Below are 18,183 nucleotides of genomic sequence, written 5' to 3' on the forward strand. Positions count from 1 at the left end.
GTGAAACCGTGTTGCTTAGTTCATGTTGTTCTGTGTTGAAATTACTAAAGCTGGTGACATAATGAAATGTCTGAGAAGAATTGCATATGTACTATTAATAGTTCTATCTTGTGTGGACTGAGCTTGATTGATACAAAATGAAAAGACTATTATAAATTTCAACAGGGGCCAAATGACTAAGGATACAGTCAGATCAAAGAATACACAAGGCTTTTTGCAGGAAATGTAGCTCATTAAAATTATCATAAATAGACATATATACATTAGTCAAAATTGAATCAACTATCAATATTGATGGACATACACAATGATGAATTCTCAGGAGCTTTGAAGTTGAAGGAAACTTTTGGTTGTAGATAACGCATGATTTTTATGGCAAAGATTTTATTGGCAAAGATATCACTTTGCTGAAGCAAAAGGATTTGGAGTGAAGATATATAACGTCTTCAAAATATACCTGCGGATCTCCTGAGTATTTTGAATATTTTATGATGTATCTATATCTTGGCATCAGTCAGCATCACAGCAAGACATTGTTTGCAGTGACAGGCCTGAACTGCAGAGTAAGTTGCCAAATCTGGACAGTAAACTTAATGACTTTTGTCAATGTATTTTTATTTACTAATGCAGAAATATATCTTGAGAATTCATCACCGGTGCTATTTACAAATGGTAAACATTCCCAATTAGCAGCCCCACTCCACCCTTGACTTGAGTAACAGCAACGCACAAAGTATTTCACATGTAATCTGTTTCTTATTCTCATTAGCAAAGAAATGTAATTGCCGGGTTGACAGCTGTTGAAGTGTGATGGTGCAGCAGCTGTGAATTCAATAAATCTACTGTCTTTGGTGCCCATCATTATTTTGGGTTCAATTCTGAACCCTAATTCAGAGATATTAATAGATCATTCACACTATCAAACTTAATGACATTTTGGAAAATGTAATCATGACACCCATTAGCCAGTTCTGAATATTCGCATCCTGTCAATAAATGTAACATATGTGGCAGCATAATTTGTCAAGCTCCTTTCTGGAACATCTCTCATGCAGAACAATATGTTCCTCCCACGTCTTGAAAACAGGGACCATGTCTGGCAAAGTAAAATCTCAGTGTTTTCTTCAGAATAATTCAACCCGCTTGAAACAAACCAGCCACAGAGAAATCAAATTGTACAATTTTATTTTGAGTCTAAGGATTTTTTTAAATTCTTAATGCTTCATGATCACCACAGATTTTCAACAGTACAATGCCTCAATAACTATTGTGTACAACGCTTTTAATATCGAGAGTAACAAATTACTTTTAATTTCCAAATTACTAATATTGCCTTTGATTTATTATTTATTTAAAGTTTTTTTTTTAATGGCTTGGCAAGGCCCACAGTGGCATTCAGATCTCAGTGAAGGATATTGGTATGCTCTCCGCAGGCAAGATAGGACCCATGGAACTAATTTAATGCAAGTGTCTCACTGGTTTAATGAATTGTACAAAGCATCTTTCTAATGAATCATTATTGTCTTGGCTTTTGAAACCGAAAACAAATCAGAAAGCTATCCATGATTATCTGTCAACTCCATTGGCAGCAGACTGAAAACAATTGCCTTGATAGTGGGCATTGAAGCATCATGCTTCATTACTCAAACCTCTCAAGAATCAATTGCAAAGACCAGTTTTGCTTATGCAGGGAGCTGTGCCTATTCAAAGTACTAAATGTCTCATAGAGCTGTTACTGTGATGGATATTTGGGTATTAAGGTATCTTAGCCTTTTCATACACTATTTTTTGATTTTTCTGAAACCAGAGGCCCAATTGCTGTAGCATAAAAGAGAGGATGTGTTGCAATTAGCTTTTAAGAGCCAGACATCACATGCAGCTTTTAAAATATGCGATTGGTTTCTGCTTTGTATGCACATTGTCTGCCTCCTGTGAATGTTTGGCGCTGATTAGAACTGTTGTAAAACTGGTGAAATGTAACTGAATGCTTGGAACAGAGAATGCTCAGAGCAAAATATATCTCTTCCGAAGTCCAACCGCAGTGTTGTTCCAAACAGACAATGGTTTGTCTATTAACGGATAAAAAGACAATGCCTGCATTGTTGCAAGTTTGCGCAAAGATAAAAGACTATGATACAAATTAATAAAGTGTTTGTGAATGTTAATATAATTTTTGCCCACTTCTTAATGTAAAAAAAAAACTTAAAACTTAATCTTTAATAACTTGTGATGGATAATAACATTTGAAATTATTAAATTTACAAAGTATATATATATTTTTTTTTTTCACACCCGCGATGAAGAGGAGGTTAAAGACCTTCCTAAAAGCACAGTAACAGTAAGTCCTTTCGAGCGAGCGGAAGGGGGAGTGGGGGAGGGAAGGGGGGAGATGTGGAGAGAAGGGGGGGAAAGGGGGGAGAAGGGGGGAAAAGTAGGAGTGGAGTCGAAGTATGATAAAGTTTAGCGGGCATTTAACCTACCGGTCAGTTTTCCTTGGTCCTGAAAACTCCAATGAGCCAATTAAAATGTCTGGTCAGCGAAGGAGATTGCCTACGGCTGCCCTCGACTGCCTGTAATTACACGGCGACCCCACTCCACTGCACTACGAGTTCAAAAGAACCATGCCAACCAATTTTTACTCGCGGAAAATTTTTCAACGTGATGAAAATTTTTCCGCGACCTAGCTGTATGCGGGAACTTCCCTCGAGCATGAAGGGAAGTTCCAGTGAACTCATAGGACCTCCTAGGACAACATGTCGACCATGCTGCGAGTTTGAGTCGAGGGCAAACTCGCCTGAACTCGCAGATTAGGTCTCCCACATGGGACAGCCCCTTAACTATCTCTTGAAAACATCCAGTGTATTGGCCTCCACTGCCTTCTGTGGCAGATAAATCCGCAGATTCACATTTCTTGGTAGGTTATTTGTCAGCTGAAAATTACACACAGTGTTGGCAAGTGGCTGAAGAATCAATGAAGAGATGACAGACATATAAGGGAGAATGGGTCACAGGGAAATACAAGAGGGTATGCGACTAGTGGGATTGTTGTGCAAAGAGCCAGCATGAATTCATCAAGCAGAATTGTCTCATCCTGCATTATAGCCGGTCAGATGCAAACTGGCAGAAACAGGCCCAGGCTGTGAGACAGCTGACATAGCTCAAACAAACAGCTTGTTATTTCCAAAACTTATTGAGACATTTCCAAGAAATTTAGTGGCATGTTGTTTTGTAAACAGTTTGCAAGCACCCCGGCACATCAACGTTGCCCCGGCCTGAGCTTTGTGCTTCATGCAGCACTGGAAACATTCAAATGTCTGCATTGTCTTTTCAATGAGACACTTAACCAAAGCAGTGTAAATCATTTTGGTGGCTATTAAAAAAATCAATTTAGTCAAGTAATTCTAGCAATGTTTTCAGCCAGATGTCCTCTTCATTCACCTCATTCTGATATAGAGTCTTCAAACTGAAATGTTAAATTGTTTTCTGTCAATAGATTCTGCTTGGTCAGAATGCTTTGAACATTTTCTGTTTTTATTTCAGTCACTAAACTGTTTGTGGGAAGTTTATTTACCTATACTGCCATGATTGGTGACGGAATATAAGTGTGTTACCTGAAAAATTAAATGCATTACTTTTGCTTTATCAAATGGCAAGTGATTGTAAATTATTTAATGCAGAATATATAGCATTTGGGTCAAGTTGCACCAATTACAATGCTGCACAATTTTCATATAATGTGATGACGTTTTTCCTTATTTGGCATTCCTTTGTTGTATTTCCACTATTGGAGAACGTAGACCATATTGTCCTTGGGCAACCACCTTCGAGCTTCCCCAAAAGAACATTATGTTAACCATATAGAATTGACCTCAGAGATTTTGAGAAGTGAGAAAAGTGCAGCCCCCACAACCATCCTTTCCCTTCAACACTGGTGCCATTGACCCTCCCCCCAACAATGCTGTCCTAGTTTCTTCCCATCACTTAGTGTCCAGGACTGACCCTCCCTCATCAATGCTTTTGACCACACTCATCAATGCCCCTCTCCCCCTAAAATTAGCTGGCCAGTCTCAATAATGCTTCCATTTTGCTGGTAAACCAACCTAACTGATCTGTGATGGCTCTGGCTGGTTTCATTCCAAGCTGCCCATCCATGTACCACCAATGGGTGGTGCCTGCAATGGCTGCCTCACCAACACCTGTCCCGTCCTTTTCTTTCTTTGTTGTTTTTCAGTATGTGTTAAATGTATGTTTTAGTGTTCTTTAGCTTGTTTTATGTGTGGGTGGGGGGAAACATTTTCTAATCTCTTACCTCGACGGAGATTGGACCTTTTCCCTAGCGGCTTAATATCGTAGAGTTGGCGGCCACTACGGAAGCCTGCAGGACTTAACATTGTGGAGCTGGCGATCTCTTTGCCAGGGATCGACCTTGGACACTCCAACTGCGGGAGCCTGTGAACAACATCGTGGAGCTCGCGGTCCCTGGTTAGGGACCAACTTCGGGAGCTCCAAGCCTCAGGAACATCGACCGCCGGGATGCAGGAGCTTCTATCACCCCGACATGGGAGCTTTGATCGCCCCAACTACAGATGGTTCAAAGAAGATTAGACTTTATTGCCTTCCATCACAGTGAGGAATGTGGGGAATCCGCTGTGGTGGATGGTTATGCTAACTTTTATGTAGTTGTCTGGCTTCTTGCATTTTCTAGTATGGCTGCAAACATGTACGTCTTTAGAATTTGGGAGGAAACCGGAGCACCTGGAGAAAACCCACACGGTCACAGGGAGAACATACAAACTCCATACAGGCAGCACCTGTAGTCAGGATCAAACCCAGGTCACTAGCGGTATAAGACTGCAACTCTACCACTGCGCCACTGCCACCCTTCATCTTTGTCGAAAGTCACGAAAAGTGTGAAGAAAAAAAATAATACATCTTTTTTTCCTTCGAAACTGGCCATGGAAGAAATGATTAAAGAAATGATTTACTAACTGGACATCAGATTATGAAAATGTGGTTCACTTCGAGGAAGAACTTTTAGAATGCTCTGAATTTTAGATATATTCTGCCGCCAATGGGAGAAATGACAGATTCTGATCAAATCATGCGTGGCATTTTAATGCAGCTGTGCACTTCTTTATCAACACATTCAGCATTGTTCGAAGACACTGACCCAACCTGAAGCAAGCACAACTTTCCTTCAATTATGTAGTCTGAATGCTCACAACATTAAATACAATCAATCTGTCAAATTTCACTTTAACTGTCCAAAGCCTGCTGTGTGAAATATGGGTTTGTTCAGTAATTCTGGCTGTTGCCACTGTGATCAATCATTTTAAGAGAAAAGCCAAACAGGTTGTGATATTAAGCAAGCCCAATTTCTTCCTTTCATCTGTGGTTTATGGAAATGCAAATCCTGAATGATATTTTGAGGGGAAACTAATTGGTTATTTATTCACAGCCACTGGTGTACACTATTTAATATGCAGGATAGTTACTCTTGGGACGAGTAACATGAAGTGCATAAGAGGCATGATGGTACTCCAACCTGATGGAATTAGGATGGTACATGATATTCCTGAAGACCATTTGGGGAAAAGCAAAGGACCAGAAGAGTAATGAGGGCAACATACAGTAGTTGCTATAAGCTTCCCTTCCAGAAAACAAGGAATTAAAATGTCAATTATATTATCAGAAGGATATTGTAGAAGGAGTCCAAAAGAAGTGGACTCAGTTCCTCATCCCTCGCAGCCCAACCAGCAGCACATCTCCCTGTCCTCCTCCCCTGCCTGCCAGACCCATACTTATCTAGTCCAAATGTGGAGTGAAGATATCCCCAGATCAATGCATCCTGATGCCCATCAGTGCAATCTAAGTGGCTCTTGAGCTTCAGGTGCTGCAGTGAGGATGACCCACCCCTAAGATTGTCCTTTAAGTTCTGATTTAAAACTGGAGGGCGAGTTTTGCCAATACTTGAACTTGCGAGTATTTCTTTTAAACAATTTTTTACTGACATTTATAAACATAGATCATAGAACAATACAAGGCATGAACAGGCCCTTGAGCCCACAATGTTTGTGCCGAACTTCATGCCAAGATTAACTAATCTCCTCTGCCCACACATGCACATGAAAGTAGATCCTTTTCCCCAGTGGCTATTAAACAGTACAACTCCTCCCACTTCTGTCATAGGGTAGACTTCTCCCCCACCCCCTTCCCCCCCCTTCCCCCCCACCCCAATCTTTGCATCCCCAATCCTGGACTTCCCACGTAACATTAATTTCATGTTTCATGTATCTTGTTGTGTTTTATGACTGTTGACAGACCAATTTCCCTTCTGTGATAAACAAAGTTCTATCGCATCGTATCATATGATCCATGTTCGTCCATTCCCTTTATATCCATGTGCCTATCAAAGAGAGAATCATTACCATCATATCTGCCTCCACCACCAACCATGGCAGTGTGTTCCAGGCATCCACCACTCTCTGTATGAAGGTAACTAGCCCATCACATCCCCTTTAAACGTTGTCCCTCTCACCTTAAAGCTTTGTCCTCTAGTCCTTGCGGAAAAAAGGTTATCTTAGAATACCCCATCAACGCCTGTCATAATTTCATATACTTCTGTGATTACAATTAAAACTGCTACAACTGAAGTAAATAATTACATTTATTGGTAAAATTTTAAACAGAATAATAAATGTAACTGAAAATATTCACATATGAATACATTAATTGAACCAAAGTGACATAACGTATGAAGCAATGTAAAATTAAAGCAATTGGCAACACTTTGTTTCACATTACTATACAAATGGACAAATACATTAGTAAGTTGTTACCCAAGCGCCCGCTTTATTGTGGTGTTGTGGTATTTGGCAATCTGGTTTCTGCTATTCTTTAATTCCTCGTTGTTTTCTTTCATCTATGTCTTGCGCTCACTCGATACAATTCATGAATTTTATGTTGTTTCACTTTATGGGAGTCCCAGTTTCCAAGTGCTTTTTTTTACATGTGCTTCCCTATTTCTGCCTCTTTCCTTTTCTCTCTGAGTGTCTCTTAATTCAGTTCCTTTCTCGACATATTCCATTTTCAAACAGAGAAAGTCCTATTGCAAAAGGATTTGAGTATAGGAGCAGAGAGGTTCTACTGCAGTTGTACAGGGTCTTTGTGAGACCACACCTGGAGTATTGCGTACAGTTTTGGTCTCCAAATCTGAGGAAGGACATTATTGCCATAGAGGGAGTGCAGAGACGGTTCACCAGACTGATTCCTGGGATGTCAGGACTGTCTTATGAAGAAGACTGGATAGACTTGGTTTATACTCTCTAGAATTTAGAAGATTGAGAGGGGATCTTATAGAAACTTACAAAATTCTTAAGGGGTTGGACAGGCTAGATGCAGGAAGATTGTTCCCGATGTTAGGGAAGTCCAGGACAAGGGGTCACAGCTTAAGGATAAAGGGGAAATCCTTTCGAGATGAGAAGAACTTTTTTCACACAGAGAGTGGTGAATCTCTGGAATTCTCTGCCACAGAGGGTAGTTGAGGCCAGTTCATTTGCTATATTTAAGAGGGAGTTAGATGTGGCCCTTGTGGCTAAGGGGATCAGGGGGTATGGAGAGAAGGCAGGTACGGGATACTGAGTTGGATGATCAGCCATGATCATATTGAATGGCGGTGCAGGCTCGAAGGGCCGAATGGCCTACTCCTGCACCTAATTTCTATGTTTCTATGTTTCTATTCACCTTTGGTCTGCACTTACTTAGAAGGTAGTCCTCTCTCAGATCTAACAGCTTTCAATCAGGGCCATCAATCTGAACTCATACCTGTTACTTACTTCTCTCTGATTCAGTAAAGGGGCTGTCCCACTGCGGCGACCTAATTGGTGAGGTTAGAAGAGTTTAGGAGAGTTTGAAAAAGTGTCATGTTGAAGAACTCCTTCGACTATGTAGAAGGCCTCCTTCAACCTCCTTTGACTAATGTTGAAGACTAGCTTCGGGAAAATTGGACACTGATAGTGGAGAGTGAAGGCGACCTCCTTCGACCTCTCTTCGACTATGTTGAAGACGATCTACGATTATCTTCGATTACCTACATGCCGATCTACTACGACCTACTTCGACTAAACCTACGATTAAAAAAAAAACATAGATTTTTTTCCATGGCAATCTTTTTTTACTCGCGGGCATTTTTCAGCATGTTGAAAAATACGCCGCAACCTAGCTGAGGCCTTGAGTACACAGGGACTACTGTCGAGCATGAAGGAGAGTTACAAAGACCTCCTAGGACCTCATGTTGACCATGCTGCGAGTATGAGTCAAGGGCAAACTCTTCTAAACTCGCCAATTAGGTTGCCGCAGTGGGACAGTCCCTTGAGTGTTTCAAACATTTCTTCTTTTTTATTCTGCATCACCAGCATCATCAGTCTTTTACATCTGTCCTCAAATGAATTTCAGGACCTTGGAAAGGTCCAGAGGAAATTTGTCCCGACTTGAACAGTGATGACTGGTTTGTTCAGACTTCACTGCAAAGGTTGAAATTCAGAAGTTAAAACGAGTTTGGAGTGCAGATGCAGGGAAACTACATTTTGCAAGGACAAACTTGAGCTTCTTGTTGCCTGTTATTTTAGCCACAATTATTTAAAAAAATAAACCTGAAAAATAATGTTGATGTCACCGTAGGATACATGGAAGAGCACATGTTTCAATCATGTTCGGGCTCCCACTCCAAACTATTTTCCCAGCACAATGATGATTGAAATGATACTTCTTCTTTCACTCATACCATGACTTGACAATTTCATTGCCTTTACTTCCCTCTTCCACACTGCTGCCACATTCACATATCTACATTTGACTCCATCTTTCTCTGTCTGGACATCTTTATTTCCAACTTGGGAGAGGTTCGTGATCAATATACATTCAAAGCATTTAACTCTGACAGCGTTTCTGTCAACACCTCCTTCCACTGTGCATCTTGGAAGGACTGCAAGCTAGTTTGTCAGTTTTCCATCATCATCATGTCTATTTTATGCCTTTGAGAAATTACAACTGCTTTTCTCCCAACTTCGATGTTTGACTTACTGAGTGCCGCCAACGATTTCTATCTTTTTTGGAGGTCCTGCTTCTGTATATGTTCCTCCAAATGTTTCAATATAATGCTGATGCAGCCCAGGCATCCAAGAGAAGAGGAGTCACTTGGTGAAACACCAACAATGAGAATTTGCTAATTTCACCCAAGAGACAGTTTAGTGTAGTTTAGTTTATTGTCAAGTGTACCGACCGAGGTGCAGTGAAATCATTTTGCTGCATGCTAACTATTCAGTGGAAAGACAATACATGATTACAACCAAGCCATCCACAATGTACAGATACATGATAAAGGGAATAGTTTAGTGCAAGATAAAGTCCAGTGAAGTCCGATTAAAAGATCGTCGGAGGACACCCAATGAAGTACATACTATGAAGTAGATTGAATAGTTAAGTTGCCTGATGACGGTTGGGAAGAAACGTTCCCTGAATCTTGAGGTGACAGAGGTAAAGGGTACCTGTGAGTTATTTTTAATTAGATTGTTCAGTCTGAATTTATACATTAAACAGAAGGTGAAATGTGTAAGATTTCATGCTAGAATCTGTTGAAATTTACTCTCAACACCAACAGCACTCAATAATTTTGCCTAAATAATTTTGGCTTAATTAGTGTATTTTAAGCATTACTACAGCATATCGAATTCTCATTACCATACAGCCTCAATGTCATGCCACTTTAAAATAGTGGCTGTGATAACTGACCTGGCTTCTGCAATTCTGTGACAATGATACATAATACAAGGGTATTAATTTGTTGAAAGAAGAGCCTGCCTTATCCGGCGTTAAATGTATTTAAATCATTTCGAATTCCCACAGGACTTCATTAGCCCTGTACGATGGTGAAAGAATCTCAAATCTATAACTTTATCTGTGTAAATGTCAGCTGGTTATGAATCCAGACTTAAAAAAAAAGAATATTTTGGCTTAAATAACATAGATTTTCCTGTCAGTGCCACTTCAGCTTATAGCATTAGGATTTGGTTGGTCATTTATAAAAATAAATTCTCCCAAATATGCCATCTATTATGAATGAGACCATCCAAAAATAATTTAATATGCTCAGAAATAAAGTAAGAGGATCTAGTCAAAATAATATTATAATCAAGAGCAGAAACTATTCATCATATCAAATAAGGAGGGAAAAGTGCCAAGCCAGGCTGAACAATGGATATTGTGGTCAGACCAAGCAGCGATGCTCATCAATGAATTTGAAGACAGCAGCCCACATCTAATGATCTTTGTGGGTTGCGTTACACTTTCCCAACATTAGCTGCAAGCAGACATCAACTCCCTGGCATCCAGTAACATTGATGTATTTCATCAGGCTGAGCAGCCAGTTACACCAAACAGTTTCACAGAGAGCCATCCAAAACAACAAAGAGCATTTTCAATAGCTTTATACGCATTTTACGGAGCATAAAACTAAGTTCTGACAGATTAGAGCAAAAGCTGAATTATCCTCAACTTCAAATATTTTATTTTATTTGTTAATATATTGGGATTTTGAAATATTTTTCTGAAAAAATAAAAATACACTCATGTAAATGTTGATTTTCAGGCTCAGAGTTGTTAAACATCGTGTGGTAGATCACTAAATCCAAGCTGCGTTTCACGTGGCTGAGTAAGGAAATTTTGGGTGCTTTTCTCCGGAACGTCGGAAGTCGAGGGGAGAAGGGGGATTTGACTGAAGTATATAAAATTATGCGAGACAGAGTTAGAGTAGACAGTCAGAGTGGGAATGTCCAACACTAGCGGCAGGTGAGAGGGAGAAAGTATAATGGAGATGTGCTGGGCATGTTTTTTACACCAAGACTGTTGGGAGCCTTGAATGCAATGCCTGCGATGGTAGTCGACAGTGGCAATTAAGAAAGGCACATGGAAGTGCAGGGAATAGAGGGATATGGACCATGTACAGGCAGATAAGATAAGTTTAACTTGGCATCATGTTCGGCAGGATTGTGGGTTGAACTGTCCGTCCCTGTGCTATACTGTTCTATGTTCGATGTTCTTTATTTGAACGTATGAAATTATCAACAGTGTGCCGACTATTCAGAGAATGGTGCGGAATGCTGCTACTGCACTCCCTGTGTGCCCAACAGTGCTGTCAGGATTTCCCATTTAAATGTGGATGAACATACTTTAGAATTTCCTGTCAGATTTCTCCAGTTATGACAGTAATTGCTGATTACCTCATTGTTATTTCTCATCACAAATTCTTGGCAGCATAGATTTCATGTTTTTTTCCCTGGGATTTCTATTATATGTGAGAAGTGTGTGGCATCATGTCAGAAGACTCACACAGAACAAACACACTGGCAACGCTCGTAATCCATCCAACACTGACACTCAAGCACACCTCCACTTGTCCTCAAGAGTTCCTCGTGACTTCAGGTAGGCAGACTAATGTACCATTGTGCGAGTCAAATTATGCGGTGACTCCTGAAGCCACAGTTGATTGCACTCATCATGTAAGAAGGGTCTCGACCAGAAACGTCACCCATTTCTTCTCTCCAGAGACGCTGCCTGTTCTGCTGAGTTGCTCCATCATTTTGTGTCTTGTGAGGCGCTCTTCTTATAATGTTCTTTATCCCACCATCTAACTACATGCAGCATACTTTGGGAGACAGCCATTTGTCTACCTCATGAACATAGTCTCAGCTGCTCACAAAGTAAGACACCAAAGGTTTTAGGGGTACATTGTCCACTAACAACATTCAAAATCTATGTCCAGGAATGTTTAATAAAATTTGACCTGAAGGCATCCAAAATATGAGGGCAAAGAATAATCAAAGATGCAGATTTTAAAGAAAAAAGAAGCTGAAGGCAAAGTTGTCGATGTTGAAGCAATTCAACTTGGAAGTGATTAAACTGCCTAAAATTGTACAAGATTTGATTCTACCTCACTGCAGATTATTCTGACAGGGCTGCACAATAATGGGGTCTATTAGTTCATAAAAATACCAGTTTCTGTCATTATTACAACACATAGGGTGTATGGTGGCGCAGCGGTAGAGTTGCTGCCTTACATCGCCAGAGACCCGGGTTCGATCCTGACTACGGCTACTTGCCTGTACAGAGTTTTACGTCCTCCGTGTGAGTTTTCTCCGAGATTTTCGGTTTCCTCCCAAGATGTAAATGTTTGTAGGTTAATTGGCTTGGTATAAATGTAAATAGGATAGTGTTAATGTGCCGGGATCTCTGGGCGGTGTGGACTCGGTGGAGCTTGTTTCCGCGCTGTAGCTCTAAACTAAATTAAAACATGATCAGATGAGACATACAAAGAATATATTAACCTTATCTGATGTTTCCCTTGATGTAGCAGCATGGTTGCATCCTCCAGTTTTGACAGCAAGCAGCAGGCAGATTACAGCAGAGTCTTCTCTCTGGTTGTATTGCTGAAGGTGTTAAGCCAACCAGGGCTTTATGCCCCTTTTAATTTAATCTTGATGAGCTAACTGGCCACTATCCTTAAATCCATTTTACCAGAGCTCGTTGAAGTCACTCTTGTTCATACCTCACTGCTGGAATTCAGCTCACTAGTCCATGGACCAATTCTGTGGTCAGTTCTGAAGCCAGGTGGTCTTGGAAAAACCCAGACTTGCCATTGGTGAGCTGGTTATTTGTGCGTGAAAGGTAGACAAAAGGAATAGCAGATGCTGGTTTACAAAAAGAGATACAAAGTGCTGGAGTAACTCAGCGGGTCAGGCAGCATCTCCAGCGAACTTGGATAGGTGATGTTGCCTCATTCTGAAGGATCCTGACCTGAAATGTCATCGATCCATGTTCTCTAGAGACACTGTCTAACCCACTTGTTAGTCCAGCACGGTGTGTCTTTATTAGTGAGTGAATGTCACTTGTCAATGGCAGTTTCCATCTCTACTGACAATTGGAAGTAGACTGATTGACTGGTAATTATCTGGATTGGCTTTGTACTGCATCTTGTGAACAGCATTTATTCGAGCAGTTTTCGGTATTCTCAGCTAAATGCCAGTGTTGTAACTACACCGGAACTGATTGGCAAGGTGCACAAGTCACGATACCACTGATCCCACTAATATGTTCTGGCCCCATAGTCAATCACAAGTCCTATGTTACAATACCTTCTTATCCACTCTCTACACACCAGAGGCAATTTACCGAGGCCAATTAACCTCCAAACCCAGCACGACTTTGGGATGTGGGAGGAAACCGAGGGGGTGCAATACTTTACCACATTAATTTAATGCAAATGAAGCATAAATTAAAACTGGATTGCAGAAGCTATATTTGAAAGTCGATTTTTTTGAATAGGAATGGAAATAGAAGAGAGAACACTGAGCCACTGGGGCCAAATGACTCCCTCACATTATGTAATTTCAGTTTTTCGATAAAAGCTTTCCTCTATTGAGTCCAAGCTCAGCAGGCGGTTCAACAATTTAGAGTTGAGGTCAGGACAGCTCATGACCCTGTACGGTCCAGCTCAATCTGTTCTACCGAGGCTCAAGTTGTGAAGTTCAATTGCACATCAACTTGCATAAAAGTTCTTAACCTCATCATTTTTGTTCAGAGCCAGAATCTTGGAAGATGGCAGGAGTGATTAAGTTTAATAAAACTAGACACAGAACAGACCCAAACTAGACCCTCTCGAGACCCAGAGCAGACCTTGCCAATCACATGGTCATGGGGTGAATATCATTCAGCTTATTGCGTGAGAATGACAAGAACGTAGTACTCATCGCTGGAGGTAGAGATTCCCGTACAACGCCAATTGCATAGAACAATACAACACAGGGACAGGTTCTCCAGCCCACAATGTCTGTGCCAAAGATGATGCCAAAACAAACTCTTATATGCCAGCATGTGATCCATATACCTCCATTCTCTGCATATCTATGCACTTATCTAAACGTTTCTGAAATGCCACTATCGTATCTGCCTTCACCACCACCTATACTCTGTGCAAAATATCTGTCCTGCACATCTCCTTTAAGCTTCTCCCTCTCACCTTAAATCAATGGCCTCTAGTATTTGATATTTCCATCCTGGGAATAGGTTTTGACTGTCTACTCTATCTATGCCTCAAATAATTGTACATACTTCTATCAGGTCTCCCCTCAATTTCTGGCATTCCAGAGAAAATAAAATCCAAGTCTGTCCAACCGCATTTTGCAGCTAATACAATCTAATCCTGGTATCATCATGGTAAACCTCTTCTGCACCCTTTCTAAATCCTCCATTATTAATGCAATTTTATTTTGTTACATTATGATACTGGTGGAATTGAGGTTCTTCAAACTCCTATTTTACCCCTGCAACATCTTCCTCCTGTTTCAGTGTTCACACCATCTCTTTAAGCTTTCCCACACCATTAATCTTCCCTTTTCATCTACCGATAGGTTGTGCCTTGGTTGCTGAAACATGCCACACTGAATGCTGCCAACAAGAAACAATGATTGGTGAATACAGGAGCCCAAATCACCAGAAGGTAAATACAGCAACATCCCTTGATCATACATCATACAGTTAGCAAGTTACTTCAATAAACTTCTCAGAATACAGAAGCAGAATTGGGAACTGCACATATATTCCATCTGTGAAAATCTTCTCATAGAACCCTATTTTAGAAAATACCTGGAGAGAGGTTCAGCATCCTTTTCTCTCCTTTCATAAAATCCAATCTATATCTATATCTTCTACTCCTTTCATCAGTAATGCCTGAGAGATTCAAAGAGAAGCAAGGATTCTGAACAGAATACCATTGCCCCCATCTTATATTCAGGTGTGCTTCCAAATTAGTGGGCTGCATGGTGGTGCAGTGGTAGAGTTGCTGCCCAACAGCGCTAGAGACCCGGTTTTGATCCTGACCACAGGTGCTGTGAGTACAGAGTTTGTACGCTCTCCCCGTGACTGCAATGGTTTTCTCCGGGTGCTCTGGTTTCCTCCCACACTCCAAAGACATACAGGTTTCTACGGTAAATTGGCTTTGCTAAAAATTGTCCCTGGTGTGTAGGATAGTGCTAGCGTACGGGGATCACTGATCAGCGCAGACTCAGTGGGCCGAAGTTTCGGTCGCATGAACTAGATTTTAAGGAAATGGTTCTTTAAAATCTAGTTTATGTGACAGAAGATGTTGGAGTACCACCCTGATGCGCAGGGTGACATTTTTTGTTGTTTCATTTCAGCTGGAGATTCCCAACAACCTTGTTTTCCAGTCTGGGCTGAACATTTGACTTTAGAGCAAAAGTCTGCACTCTAAGGGTAAACACTTCTCCTTCGATGCATGACAGTAAATAAAAATCATTGTCGAATCATCTGGTGCTTTAGTAATCAACTGCAAATGTGCAATTAATGCATGAATATTTAACTTTTGATTAACTTTCATTTAACATTTGAATTAAATATGATTTCTGCTTGTGTTAGCTTTAAATAATAAAGGTGAACTATCATAGAAAACCAAATAAAATTGAGACAGGAATAACCCACAAGGAACTATGAGTAGTGGAGGTCAAACTGACATGCAACCCATCAGTGCAAAGCCCTGGATGAATAGAACAGTCAATTCATGCATTGGAGTGACTTTCACAGTATAAACTACCAAGAGTTCAAAGAATCACGAAATATGGTAAATTTAAATACAATTACATCGCATTTGATCGGACTCAGAATTGTTACTATTGATTGTTAAGATGGGAAAAAAAGGGATTAAAGGGCCTGTCCCACTTGCCCTTTTTTTTTTTCGGTGACTGCCGGTGTCAAATCAGTGTCGCCAAAAGATTTTGAACATTTCAAAACCCAGCGGCTACAAAAAAAATGTTGCGACACTTGAAAAAACACCATGTGTCACGCCGCAAATTTATCGGTGACCTGATATGTCAGTCAATGATGCCGGCAGTCGCCGAAATAAATCGCCAAGTGGGACAGGCCCTTAAGGATTTTGGTCTTTGTTTGCACATTATTGCATTCTTGTTTAGAAGGGGTGCCAGCGGTTATGGGGAGAAGGCAGGAGAATGGGCTTGAGAGGGAAAGATAGATCAACCATGAATGAATGGCGGAGTAGACTTGATGGGCTGAATGGTCTAATTCTGCTCCTAGAACTCATGAACTTATGAATGAATTGTTAGAGGCTATTGGTCTAATCAGCAAATTAGCTGTTGTTTACAAAAGTTAGTGTCTCTCACTGTCATTCCAAAGGGGAAACAAAAGTTGTTTTGGAACTGTTTGAATGCTAATGGGCACTTCTCTGAAACACCAGCAGTCTGTAATGAAACTTGGATAGTGTTAGCATGAAGAGGCAAGGAAATTAAAGTTCAATGTATGAAAGATTAAAGGACCAGGATGGTAACTGGAGGTTGGAAAAAATACCAGTAAGACCTAATTGAGGAGTAATATTGCAGGAAATATAAGGAAACACTTGGAACTGTGATTTATGATGGCTAAGCAAAAGAATTGGCTTTAAAATATTGAATTAGGTCAATGTGTGAAAAGGGGTTTTAGCTTCAACTGAAGAGACTGATAGAAGAGAAGAACTGGATTAAACAGTTAAAGAGAATGCACGGAGGGAGAAAATGTTCATGTGAACCTTTTAAAGGGGGTGGAGGCGAAAGTGAATTAGGAGAAGGCATAGGTTTGTATAAGATAAGCATTATCAATTGATAGGTTTACCAGTTGGAAGCAAGAGTGGAATGTTTGAGGAAATCTCATTGTTTTAGAAGAAATTCTCGCTTCAGCATTTCCCACATATTTTATTTAAGTTTATTCACTGTGATGTGTAAAACCGAGTCCAATTAAAATGGATTTGTGAAAGAGAAATTTCCACGGAACCATATCTGAAATAGATCATTGTCTTTGTGCCGTCTATATTTGTATTTCCTTTTAAGCTTTCATGTATTGCAGGATGGAAAATGTTGGGCGTTCCGAGGTTCAGCTTCTAACCACACAAAGCTGATTCTGTGACAATTAATCTTGCCCAAGTTGTCAATGTTTCAGAAATGGTCTATTCTCAGCTTGTTTTGTTTCCCTGACAAAATATAGACTTTTGATAGTTTGACATAGTGATTTTAATTTTAACAAATGCTTTGTGAGTTAAACCAGCAGATGAATTAAAACATTAATTGCAGATTTGGCAAAATTACAAGAATTTTGCTTTGTTTATTCAATGTATGTGTGCATATTGCAATTCAATCGTCCATCCTCAATTGCTTCTAAACTGAAGTGTCAGTTGAAAGTCATCCATGTTAGTGGGTCTGCAATCATATAGGGGCCAGATTGGGTAAAGATAGCAGATTTGTTCCCTAAAGGATATTAGAGGAGCTGAAATTCAAGGAGCAACCCAATTGCATTATTGTTTAGAGTTTAGAAATACAGTGCCGAAACAGGCCCTTTGGCTTACCAAGTCCATGCCAACCAGCGATCCCCACACAGATACACTATCCTACGCACATTTGGGAAATTTTACAATTATACCAAGCCAATTCACCTACAAAGCTGTTCCTCCATACGTGTGGGAGGAAACTGGATATCCCGGAGAAAACACACACAAGTCATGGGGAGAACATACAGACTCCATACAGCACCCATGGTCAGGATCAAACTCAGGTTTCTGGCGCTATAAGGCAGCAACTCTACCTCCGCGCCACCATGCACACATGTGTTCTTTGATTTAAGATTTACTGGACTTGACTAGAATATAATTTTCCCATTTGCATGGTGGGATTCACATTCCTGTCCCTGGAGCAAAAATTCTACAACTCTTTCTGCTAATCCAGTAATTCAACCACAATGCCATCATACAAATTCCAATAATTCACCAAAGAGACTCAGAACCATTCCATTTCATCTTTGTGGGGAAAAGGCTCAATTCTCATGAATAACCCTAAAACTTTATTCTATGTGATGTCTTTTCTCTGAATCCCAAGATAATATGCCTGCTTTAGATTTTTTTTAATATTACTTGTTGGGTTGATTTTTTTTCCCACCGCTTGTATCTAAATGTTATCTCTATGTTTCTGCCTTGTATCCCATTGCACTTTCATTGTGTGCAACTGAAGCAGAGGGGTGAAAAGTACAACTTTCATTTTTCGTTGAGCTCATCCACACAGACTGCATCAAAGGTATTTG

The sequence above is a fragment of the Leucoraja erinacea genome, chromosome 16, assembly GCF_028641065.1.
Source record: "Leucoraja erinacea ecotype New England chromosome 16, Leri_hhj_1, whole genome shotgun sequence".
Taxonomy (NCBI): Eukaryota; Metazoa; Chordata; class Chondrichthyes; order Rajiformes; family Rajidae; genus Leucoraja; species Leucoraja erinaceus.